The sequence below is a fragment of the Eretmochelys imbricata genome, chromosome 2 (genome assembly GCF_965152235.1).
Source record: "Eretmochelys imbricata isolate rEreImb1 chromosome 2, rEreImb1.hap1, whole genome shotgun sequence".
In the NCBI taxonomy this organism is placed as follows: Eukaryota; Metazoa; Chordata; order Testudines; family Cheloniidae; genus Eretmochelys; species Eretmochelys imbricata.
Window position 1 is genome coordinate 117,335,647 of NC_135573.1, and position 12,939 is coordinate 117,348,585.

Sequence of the window (12,939 nt, forward strand, 5' to 3'; positions counted from 1 at the left end):
ATCCTAAAATATTCCAGGAGTGGGAATTAACAGCTATTCTAGGGTTGGTAGTTAGAGGCTCCTTACATCTTTTCTCCACACCAATTAGCATGTCTGCACAAGGCCAGACATAATTTGCCCCTTAGGCAATACAGAGGTAACATCAAGAAGTGATAGCAGCTGGAAACATCTGAGCTCAGGTCAGATTTCTTATAGCTTCCACTCCACATCCAGTGGGAACCAGGAGCTAATAATATGCAGAAAAAAACAAAGTTTTAAGGGTGTTTGGAATGTTCATTAAATTGAAAGGTTAGATACAATTCCAGTAGGTATATTTTTGCACTACTGAACTTGTGGTTTCATCTGAGAATCAATTTACAGTATCATACGATGGCAGAGTTGCCATGGTAATTAATTTTTCAACACTAATCACTACTGGAATCATGTATGATTTGTTAGCATATGAGCTATTGGTCCCAGGTGGTCTTGATTTAGACCCTTTATTAAACCCCTCTCTACCTCCACAGCCAAAAATGCAAAACTAAATTTGCATGGTGTATTTTTGAGTTCTGGAGCAAAGCATACACTATACCCCTCTTTCCCCCACTGTCTGAGTTGCAGACGTTTTGGGGGACATTATACCAATTTTGAGAGAGTTACTATATATCTATGACAGGTTTCAGAGTAGCAGCTGTGTTAGTCTGTATCCGCAAAAAGAAAGAGTATTTGTGGCACCTTAGAGACTAACAAATTTATTTGAGCATAAATACAGCTCACTTCATCGGATGCATGTAGTGGAAAATACAGTGGGGAGATTTTATATACACAGAGAACTATATATCTATGTTACTCTAAATCAGACAATTTCTTCCCCTACTTGACTTGAGATGGGAGATGATACCTACAAGGACAGGTTCTCCTTTTATGGCTTGTGACCTTGATTTTTGTGGCCTCCCGTTTGCCTTTTCACAAGGAAAAATAAGTAAGTGTGATCTATCACTTGCAAATGGGTCCATAGGTGCTAGAACTAAGGGTGCTAGGGGTACTGCGACACCCTCTGGCTTGAAGTGGTTTCCATCATATGCAGGGCTTACAGTTTGTTTCAATGGCTCTCAGAACCCCCACTATACAAATTGTTCCAGAACCCCTGAATGGGTCAGGAGTGGATAAAGCCTGGGAAGATTTTCCAATTCATTTGTTTGTTTACTTACTAGAAACAGGGAAATCGCCATTATATCACAACGTCAACTTAAAAACAAACAAACACCGTATTGTCTGTCTTTTTCATTCTATATCTTGAATAATCTTTTCGTCATTTCTTTCACTCTGTGTATTCTCTGGAATCCATTCTAGAAATGTTGCTTTTCTCTTTTGCCTCTCACCTAATTTATTTTACCTTTCAATGTTATTTTTCACTTCCTTTCCTCCTATCTCCTCCATTTCTAAACCACCCTTTTCTTCTCTTCCCCCCATCCAGCCAGCCCCGCAAATCCTCTATCCTTCTTTAACCAACCTCCTTTAGATCATGGCTGGCAGGCAGGTGCTGCACACTCTCCTCCGAATGCTGGCTTGATGAAATACCTTTTCCTCATGCAGTTCAGTGATACCAAGTTGTTTCAAAGGCTTTCAAATATCTATTTTACATTTTTAAAGCATTAAACGGTCATGATTTTACTCAGGACCATTTAAAAACATTTTTCTGCTTACCATGAGCTCAATCCTGCAAGATGCTGAGCACTCAGTTCAATCTTGCAAAGTGCTGAGCTCTCTAGTCGCGATCCAACAAAGCACTTAAGGACATGCTTAACTTTAAGCACATGAGTAATCCTACTAACTTCAGTGGGACTACGCATGAGCTTAAAGTTAAGCATGTGCGTAAGTGCTCCGCTGGACTGAGGCCAGAGAACTCAGCATCTTGCGCCTACTGGCATGACTCTTGATGCTAGAGGCCATGATTGACAGGTTTCTAGTCCAATGATAAGGCTGAGTGTGAGGTCTCTTTATTCTGAGCTGACAGTAGAAACTGTCAGTGGTTCCCTTCCCTTGGCCCATTAGTGTGAGAAAAGAAGAGAGTCCCCACCCCCACGAAGAAGATATACAATACCCGATGGGGTGGGGTAGTGTAAAAATGTTATTGATACTCATTTGGGGTGATCTGCAAAACTCACTCATAAGAAATGCTGCATTTCCAAATTTACGCCAATAAAATTTTTATACCACACCATCACGTATTCTCTATATGTATCTACAAACATGTGCTCTGAATACATCTTCAATTACAATAAAACTAATTAGCCAATAAGTCACATTTGAGGCTGTAGCTCAAATGTTCAGACATCGAAGTTCAATTTACATACTAATGGTACATATTTGCCTTTAATAGATGTACTATTAGAAAGCAAACATAATAAATGGATTGGAGTTACCCTATCTTGATGAAAAATATCTGAAACTGCAACAGCCAGTCAATCTATTTACTTTTTTTATTGGGAAATAAAGCTAATTACAGACTAAGAAGATAAATGTAAATTACACAGAGCAGCATACTAATGGTGGATCATTAGACCCACCCCCTTCACAGTACGTAATCAGTTCAAACTGGCTGAAATGGCTGGCTTGTACCTTAGACTTTATTTTTCTGAGACAGAACTAGCAACATACAGGCAAAGCTGCTTACGTTTTGCAAATGTTTTCCCTTAGGCATGTCACTTTGTTCTATTTTTGGTCTCCCCTAGATTTCCAGAACAAGTTCTCCATCTCCCAGTGGCCACCATTCCTAAGGTATCAGCCTCGGGACATTTCACTTGTCTGAAGAAATTGATGACTACCCAGTGTATGCGTAATAAGAGGTTTTAAAGCTGCATGGTGTGAGCTGCAAGAAAGCTCAGGTGTGTAGTGAAAAAGGTGTTAATTGGGTAACTGGGTGAACAGAACTCTATTACAGATTATGGGCCTGATCCTGCAGTCATTACTCACACAAAACACTCAATGAAGACAAATGGGAGTGCCGGAGTTATTCAGGAGCAGCAGCCACCAAGGGAGACAGGAAAGAAACACTGTATATTACAGAGGTATATTGTCAAGGACCCATAAACATTCTTACTCTTTTTTCCTTATTTTAGAGTCCACACAACTTTAAAAAACAAACAAACAAAAAAAAACAACCCCAACAACCCCACAAGAAACCCAATATTGTTATGTCTTGACAATACAACAGCATGGTCTTATGGTTAAGGCACTGAATTTACACTCGAGATTTGGGTTAGATTCCTAGCTCAGCTACAGACGTCCTGTGTGATCTTCCCAAGACGCTTTTTCTCTGTCTGTCACATTAACCCCTCTGTAAAATGGGGATAACAACACCTCCATTCTTTCACTTTTTGTTGGCCTTGTCAAGTAAGGTCTCTTACTAAGTGTCTGTGTAATGCCTAGTGCAACGGGACCCTGATCTCAGGTGTGGCCCTCGGCTCTGCTGCAATAGAAATAAATAACAAAACAAGTAACCACTGGAAAATGAAACTGACTTTATGCTGAAGAACAATACACCTACAACAGACTGACACAACATGCTGCTTAATGTGGCCGTGAAACAACTGAGATTCCAGAAAACCACCTTGGCAACAGAACCCACCTGTCAACACCTATAGGTGTGCAGCATTTTATATGAACCTCTCTCCTCGTCCCTCCCCAAATGTCATTTTATTTTTGTAACCTTCCCTGTGAGGTGCCAAAGTCTGAGGTCTTTTTCACAAGAATGCCAGCTCAGAACAATTCAGGAAGTGGTAATTATCTGCATGTGTAGGTACGCTAGGAGCTCTGACGAATGGAGATATCACATGATATACTAGATCAAATCACACAGTTTCCCCGTCTATAAAATGGGGATAATGACTGATCTCCTTTGTAAAGCACTGAGGAAAGGCGCTATAGAAGAGCTAGGTATTAATTGTTAGTTATTATTAACAGGTCCAAGTAATTTCCTTTAATTATAATATCATGTTCTTCAGGTGCTCAGTTTTTCCTGCCCTTTACATTCCAGGTCCTACCTCCCACCTGTTCTTCATTCTGAACCTAGGCAACAAATGCTAGTGATTGTAGGGCAATAACTTCCTGTGATCCTCCATAGTCCCGTGACATGACAAGTTATAGGTTGAGCCACATAGTTAATCCAAGTCAACACAGTAATCTCATCTATGGGGAAAAATACTCTCAGACTGTTGTGACAGGTGGGCACAATGGTATGCTAGTTGTCAGCTTCTTGACACACTACTGCTTGCATTCAAACACCAAACGACTGTGATGACAAGCCTGAAAATTCAGGCTGTTAAAATGTTCTTTACTAATGCAAGAAACACATACTGTAAGTCCTGAGAATGCATTCAAATTAAATTCCATCTTTGAATGAGAGCATATTTAACCCAGATAATAGTAAAGATTATTGCTTTCCAATGAGATGATCTTGGATATTTGAAGAACATTTTAATGAACAGTGGAAAAATATAAATGGTGGTGCATAATTTTCAGATTATAAGAATTGATAGGTAAACTCCAAAGGTTCAAAAGTTTGGTTCAGTTAAGCACTGAAAGTATGATTCCATGCCTCCTGGGGTGCGCACAACTGGGCTGGGAATCTGGTGAGGACAGGCTCTCAATATTTCTGTTGTACCTTGCTTCCTCTCACTTAGGCTGAAAATGCTGCAGTGGCTTTCCTCTAATATCCATCAGAAAAATCATACAGGCCTCCACATTGGAAAGCCAGGTTTGGAGGCAAGCTACAATTTTTCTATGAAATTTGATATGAATTGGACAAATGGTTCCTTAATTATGATACCCTAAAAGCAGGAGGGCTTATCAAAGTTAAAAAAGTCTACTAATTTGGTGTTGCCACTTAGTAGCAAAATGACAGAAAGAAGAGATAAAAATTAGTTTGTTAGATTCCCCTAGCTGAGATCTAGAGAACTGCACCATACATTACTTGATTACAATCTCATCTGAACAGTTATTAACCCCTTAAAAAGGAGTATAGTATAGTATAGTATAGTATAGTATAGTATAGCTCTCAATAGTTCAATATAAGATATCAAATGAAAGCTGGGGACTTAAACTTTTATTTTTTAGAAAGAGTAAGCCTCTAGCCCTATTAAATGGGGACAGAGCAGAAAATGTAAACTGAGGGATAGGCAGAATTCTTCCACCAAAACTGAAGGCGGGAACAGTCAAGCTATTTGTATAAACACACATGAAAGGAAGTGCTAGTCACCAGAGTGAGAAACCACTTCTAACACCTTTGGCAGATTCTACTTTACTGGATTAATCTATCCCGCCGGCACTGCTGTGCCTCTTTTAAGTTTCTTGCTTTCTCAATGTCCCCACCATACAGGGGTGTGAACGCACCTACACACACTCCAACACCCCTATTTAGGAGCCCTGTACCAGAAGACCTTAGGAAATCTGTAGGAAGAGGGCTAGAAAGAGCAGAGGGTGTTCCCCTTTCTTGGGGACATCCTGAGGTCTACAGGAGAGGTGAAGGAGAGGTTACTTACCTTGTACAGTACCTGGAGTTCTCCAAGAAGTGTGTCCCTATTGGTGTCCCACGTCAGGATATACCTGTGCCTTGACCTGAGATTTTTGTCAGCAGTGTCTGCAGGTCCACATCGCCGCCCAAGACACACTTGTGCTCCAGTATGAGGGCACATAGGCAAAGGGTGGACTCACCACCTCTCCAATTCCTTCTCAACCACAAAAGTCTAGCAAAAAAGACTATGAGGCAGAGGGGAAGGAGAGAGGGTAGTTCAGTCCCATAGGGGGACACACCTCAAAGAATTCCAATCATTATACAAAATAAGAAACCGCTCTTTTCTTCGAGTAGTGTTCCTATGGATGTTCCACCTCAGGAGACTCCCAAGCAGTACCTCAATATGGAGGAGGGTGCCAAGGATGTAGATTTAGTACAGACTGTAGAACAGTGTCACTGAAAGCCATGTCAGCTCTGGAATCAGGCACAAGAGCATAGCGCTGGGAAAAAGTGTGCACCTAAGACCAGGTGACTGCCCTGCAGATGTATGAGATATGAAGCAGCTTTTCAGTGCAGCAGCAGAGATAGATTGAGCCCCACTGGGGCTCAATCACTCTGATAAGAAGGCAAAACCCTGTGGTTCATAACAGGTTAAGTCATTCAGTCTTCGGGTGGAAACCTGATGTCCTTTCATTCATTTCTCAACTGAGATGAAAAACCATGGGGAAGCCCTAAAGGGCCTAGTCCTGTGAAGGTAAAAGGCAAGAGCTCTTTTTATGTCCAGCGTCTGGAGGCTTGTTTCTTCTCTTAAAGACTGAGGCTTAGGATAAAATGCCAGTATCTGAATCTCCTGATTAATGTGGAATTCTGAAGAAGCAGAGTAGGAAGCAAAGGTGTGAACATAGTATCACTGTATTGCTGTAGAACAGTGGTTTTCAACCTGGGGTCCGCAGACTATGTCGAAGATTTCCAAAGGAGTCCACATCTCCATTTGAAACTTTTTAGGGGTCCTCAAATGAAAAAAAGGTTGAAAACCACTGCTATAGTACAGAGTGTATGGGGGATCAGGCATCAAGGCTGCAAGTTCCCCTACACTTCTGACTGAGGTGAATGCTTTGGGGAATGAGGTATTACAGGACTGAAAAAGGAGGGAACAGGTTCCCACAAGTTCAAACATGGATTTCCTCAGCTCATTGAGAACCAAGTTGAGAGGTCCCATGATGGAGCTGACTCCCTAACAGCAAGATAGAGATTGAACAGACCTTTAATAAACCTCACAGTGGTTGGGTAGGTGAAGAAAGCCACTCGATAGGGGCATGTGTGTGAAAAGCTGTGATGGCAGGTAGGTGAACCTTAATGGAGCTCACCCATAAGCCTGTGATTTTTAAATTTAGCAGGTAATCAGGAATGTGTGTCAAATAGGACTCAAGTGGAGATATAGATCTGTGGCTGCATGAAATCTGGAAGGTTTCCACTTCTGCAGCAGTTTTTCTTGTCATGAGTTTTCTACTATGAAGCAGTACTGTTTATACCTCTGGGGAGCAGTCTTGTTCCATACCAGAGAGCCATCTTGAAGCCATGCCTTGAGGTGAAGCACCAAGAGGTTGGGGTGGATGATGGATCCTGACTCCTGGAGTTTGCTGTTAGAGGAAGGCAGAGAGGTGGTTGCACAGATATGCAAATCAGCTCTGGGAACCACACCAGTCTCAGCTATGACAGTGCTATGAGGATGGCTAAAACGTGCTCCTGTTTCAATTTTCTAGGACCTTGAGCAATAAAGGTGGCAGCATATAGCAATGTGCAAGGCCAAGAGATGACTAGGGCATCTCCTCTCGAGTTGTGGCTCTGACCTCTCCTTGAGCAGAATCGTCTGCACTTCACGTTGGATGGTGTCACAAAGAGATCTACCTGCAGATGACCTCAGGTAAAGCTTATCTCTTGGAACATGTCACTGTTCAGCTCCCACTCATGGCTGATGTGGAAATGCCTGCTGAGGGAGTCCCCCACTGTGTTGTGTACTCCTATCAGATAAACCACTGAGCTCTGAATCCTGTGTGAAATGCACCAGTTCCATAGTTTCACAGATTTGGTGCTTAAGGACTCAGATCTCGCTCCTCCTTGTTGATTGATATAATACATTGCCGGTCTATTGTCCAGCATTATTCTGATCGGGTGGCCTCAGATGTGTGGTAGGAAGTGCTGGCAAATGTAATGAACCACTTTGAGCTCTAATATGCTGATAGGGAGGATTGCTTCCCAAGGAGTCCATTTGCCCTGATTTGTGAAGTTTTGAGAGTGTGTACTCCAGGCAATCAAGGAGGCATCTGTAGTGATGGTTCTTGTGGGAGGAGGCTGCAGGAATGGAACTTCCATGCACACCCTTTGTGGATCCTTCTTCCAATTTAGAGAATCAAGGCCCCTCTGAGGTACAGATACTTGCTTGGATAGACTGGTTGTTGGGAGTAGAGACAGTTCTCAGCCAGGCTTGAAGACACCGAGAGTGTAGTCTTGCTAACAGTGTCACAAACATACAAGCTACCATATATGTCTTAGGAGTTGCACGGCAAGCCCTTGCTGTGGTTTGCAAGCTGTTTTGCAATGTTGCCATTCAGCAGGTATGCTCTAATGGTGGTGGAGTCCACTGTGGCTCCAATGAAGTCTATGTGTTGAGTGGGTTTGAGGTAAACCTTTCTGTGTTGAACTGGAGGCCCAGTGGAATAGAGAGAGGGCCTTGCTGGTTGCAGTTGGTGCCTCAAGAAATGGGACCTTTCAGAAGCTGATCATCTAGGTAAGGTAAGACAATTATTCCCAGCTGGTGAAGATGGGCTGCAACAGCTGAGAAGACTTTGGGACATGGGAGAGGCCGAAGGGTAGGGCATGATATTGGCAGTGGTCCCTGACCACCATAAAACAAGAAAACATCTGTGCCAGGGGTGCTTGGCAATATGAAAATAAGCATACCAAAGGTCGAGAGAAACAAATCATCTCCTGGACCTAGAGAGGGAATCATCTCTGCTAGGATTACTATTCTGAATGGCTGACTGTAGACAAAGGTATTCGAAGTCCTGAGGTCCAGAATTGGTCCCCACCCTCTATTTTTCTTCTGGATCAGGAAGTCCTGGGAACAGAACCCTTTCCTAACAAAGTACGGTGGAACAGGTTGTATCACCCCCACAGTTAGGAGGCATTGTACATCCTGTCTCAAAAAATCCTCATGAGAAAGCTTCCTGAAGAGGGACTTGGTGGTGGTGGTGATGGGGGGACAAGGAGTTGCAATGGATGGAATAGCCTGTAGAAATCACCTCCAAGATCCATCTGTCCCATGCAATGAGCTCCCAGGAAGTTAGGAAATGGGAGAGACGATCCCAATAAGGGTGAATGGGGGGAACGGATGCAGCATAGAACCTGGAGCGGGAGACAGGATACTGGGTTAGTTGGACCACTGGTCTGATGCAGTATGGCCATTCTTATGTTCTGATGAAAAGGTGTGCCCTTCACGTCTGGCTACAGATGACGGTACTGACAACAAGTTCAGCTTGGCTTCGGAGACTTTATGTTTCAAAGGCACAGAGTCTGGTGCTGCTTTAGGTTGTTTACCTGACAGCTTCTCAGTATGTGGCATGGTCTTCTTAGCCAATGGTGTGATCTCTCTGCTGGAAGGGAAGAGAGCCTTAGCAGTATCCAAATCAGGATATGAGGTCTTCTGAAACACAGACTGAGGTTGTGACTTTCTTCTTCTTTTATCCTGTTTTGGAGAATGGGGTCTTCTCTTCTCTGAGAGTCTGGATGGTTCTGAAGGGCTCCCAGGGTATTTGCTTACTGTTGCAGTAGAGGTGATCGCTGGGGCTCTCTGAGCAACCAGATAGATGATACAGAGAGGTGAATCGGACCCCATAAGTCTGTGAGGGTTCTCCATTAACAGGAATTTTAATCTATCATAAGAACAGCTATGGTCTGACCCAGTAATGGTCCATCTAGCCCAGTCTCCTGTCTGACTGTGGCTGATGCCAGATGCTTCAGAGGGAATAAACAGAACAGGACAATTTTGGGTGATCTATCCCATGCCATTCAGTCCCAGTTTCTGGCAGTTGGAGGTTTAGGGACACCCGGAGCAGAGTTGTATCCCCGACCATCTTGGCTAATAGAATTGATGGATCTAGCCTCCATAATTTATCTAATCCTCTTTTTAACCAGGGATTTGGAGCGGAGCCCGCGGAGCAGCTCCGGAGCAGTGGAGCTGCAGGTTTTTGCCTGGAGCTGGAGCGGAGCCGGAGCACAGTTCCAAAGCCCTGTTTTTAATCCAGTTATATTTTTGGCCTTCACAACATCCCATGGCAATGAGTTCCACAGGTTGACTGTGTGTTGTGTGAAAAGGTTTTTTTTGTTTCTTTTAAACCTGCTGCCTATTAGTTTCATTGGGTGACCCCTAGTTCTTGTGTTTTGTGAAGGGGTAAAGAACACTTCCTTATTCACTTTCTCCATATCATTCATGATTGTGTAGCCCTCTATCATAGTTGTCTCTTTCTAAGCTGAATGGCCCCAGTCTTTTTAAGCTCTCTTCATTTGGAAGCTATTCCATACCCCTACTCCTTTTCACTGCCCTTCTCTGTACCTTTTCCAATTCTAGTAAATCTTTTTGAGATGGGGCAACCAGAACTGCATGCAGTATTCAAGTTGTGAGCACACCATGGATTTATCTAGTGGCATGATATTGTCTGTTTTATTATCTATCCCTCAATTTCTTTTTTAAATCCTGAACCGATCATACATTTGGAAGGAATGTGAATCTATCTCAGGCAGCAAAGGCAGCTTGAATGCCCGTCGCTGCGGGGAAAAGAGTTATGGCAGGTCTGGCAGGGTATGAAGTCCAAGACTTGGGCATAACTCATACTCAAGGCTGCGGATCAAGGACTAAGGGACAAAAATAAAGGCTCAGCATGCACAAATGAAGAAGGGAAGGTTTGCTTAATAACAGAAAATAAAAGAAATTTGAAAAGAAAGGATTAAGCAAGAAAGGTAGCAAGCTGTGTAGCTAGATAATAGGCACCACAATGCTCCATGTCAAGCTGCAGGTGGTTGAGAAGGAACTGGAGTGGTGGTGGGTCTACCCCCTTCCTGTATACCTTTGTACTGGAGCATCAGGATGTCAAGGGCACAGACACTGCTGATGAAAATATCCCATCAAGTGTGCATGGGCACACGCACATCCTGATGCAGAGCAACCACAGGGACGCTACTCGAAGAAGAACCTCATAGTGAGCTTTCAGAGTCAAATCCTGACCGCTCGCGAGACTCCTCAAAGACCACCCTGAGTAACCAGAATTCCTAGAAGGAGTTTTAGTCCCTTAACAAACTCCTTCTTAAATTATTTAGTTGGCTTTGTAAAAATTAAAAGGGTGCTTATCACATAGCCTAGGGGCCCCTGAAAAGACAACCAGCAGCAATCCCACAAAGTGTAGCCGAAAACCAAATTTTACCTTATTACCCTGACAACAAGCCTATTCTGGTTTGTTAGTGAGAAGCCTGCTGAGCCTATTTTGGATCATTAGGGGCTGAAGGCCCTAAGGCTGGGAAGGAAGAGCACGGTGAAGCTAAGGGAACCACCAAAGGCCCAAGGGCTAGGGAAGCTGCCAATTAGCCTCTCACAAAATTCATGGGGAGGGAAATGGAGATTCGGGAGGCAGCCCTTCCAAAGAGCATCCTAAGGCTCAGGAGTGTAGAGGAGAGACCTCAATATTGGTGCAAAATGATTTTAATAAAATAAATAAAATTTTCAAAATATTAAGTCACTAAACTTGCCTGTGCCTTTACTGAAGCTTATGATCTATATATCATTATCATCTACCTTATCTCCCAAGGGCAAGCAAATACCAGGGAAGATAAACATTTCTTTATAGCCACAAAATGTTTATTACCTCCAAGTGTGTTTACACTGTGATGGGTTGGGTCACAGAAACTCCATTGGGACTGCCACCTGATGTGCCGAGACTACCTCTAAGCCTGTTTTGCCTGGCAGCTTGGGACTTCAGTGCCCTGCCTGGTTGTGCCAGACACGCTAGCCTGCTACAAACATAGACCCAGGTCTGAACCACATCCCCCAGAAGCTGCAGGCTTAACTCAAAACAGCTTAAGAAGTGCTCCTGTCTCCAACACCCAGATACCCAGTTCCAAATGGGATCCAAAGCCCAAATAAATCTGTTTTAATCTGTATAAAGCTTATACAGGGTAAACTCATAAATTGTTCACCCTCTATAACACTGATAGAGAGATATGCACAGCTGTTTGCTCCCCCAGATATTAATACTTGCTCTGGGTTAATAAATAAGTAAAAAGTGATTTTATTAAATATAAAAAGTAGGACTTAAATGGTTCCAAGTAATAACAGACAGAACAAAGTAAATTACCAAGTAAAATAAAACAAAAACATGCAAGTCTAAGCCTAATACAGTAGAAAACTAAATGCAGGTAAATCTCATCCTCAGAGATGTTCCAATAAGTTTCTTTGACAGACTAGATTCCTTCCTAGTCTGGGTCCAGCAATCACTCACACCCTTGTAGCTACTGTCCTTTGTTCTAGTTTCTTTCAGGCATCTCTTTGGGGTGGAGAGGCTATCTTCTGAGCCCGCTCAAGACAAAATGGAGGGGTTTCCAGGGGCTTATATTGTTTTTCTCTTGTGGGTGGAAACCCCTCTCCAAGATGGAGTTTTGCAATCACCTGTTCAAGTCACACGTCTACGAATGATTCAGCTTTTTGCAGGCCGATGCCATTGTTTACATGTTAGTTTGAACGTTCCCAGGAAAGCTCAGATGTGGATTGGCATCTCCCATAGGTCATTGTTAGTTAAATACTCCCAATTACTTGAATAACCCCTTCACACCATGTTGACCAAATCTGTCCTATGTGCTTCCTACAGCAAACACTTTAAATACAAGCATAGAGCCAACGTCCATAACTGCAGACATAAAAATGATACATGCATGCAAATAGGATGAATATATTCAGTAGATCATAACCTTTGCAAAGATGTGTTACATGGCATATGTAGCGTAAACATATTCAAGTTATATCATATTTACACTCATAAGCATATTTCCATAAAGCATTATGGGGTGCAATGTCATATACACAGACTCTGGGATGCAGTCTTATAACTTCTGTTTTTCTTTAACATTCTATACTATTTTCTTTTATACTATGTTTTGAAAGATATATATATATATATATGAGTTTATTGTGCTTTGTATAGAATGTAGATATAAGTCTGCAATTACAAACTGTAAACAGACTGCAAACAGTAAGTTATACCTCTAGAAACTATTTAGTCAAAAAAGAAAAAAAAAATCAGAGTTATCAAAGTACAGGACAAGTCTCTTGTGTATAAGATACTGGCTTGATACAAAGATAATACTTATTTCAAGAAGACAAACCATATAAAAAATTTGTG

At 42.5% G+C, this 12,939-nt stretch overlaps 1 protein-coding gene across 6 annotated transcripts in view; it reads right to left on the reverse strand.

The window, feature by feature from the left end:
- The window catches only part of FARS2 (phenylalanyl-tRNA synthetase 2, mitochondrial), a 361,394-nt gene that overhangs the window by 138,793 nt on the left and 209,662 nt on the right, over positions 1–12,939 (reverse strand). The window lies entirely within an intron of this gene.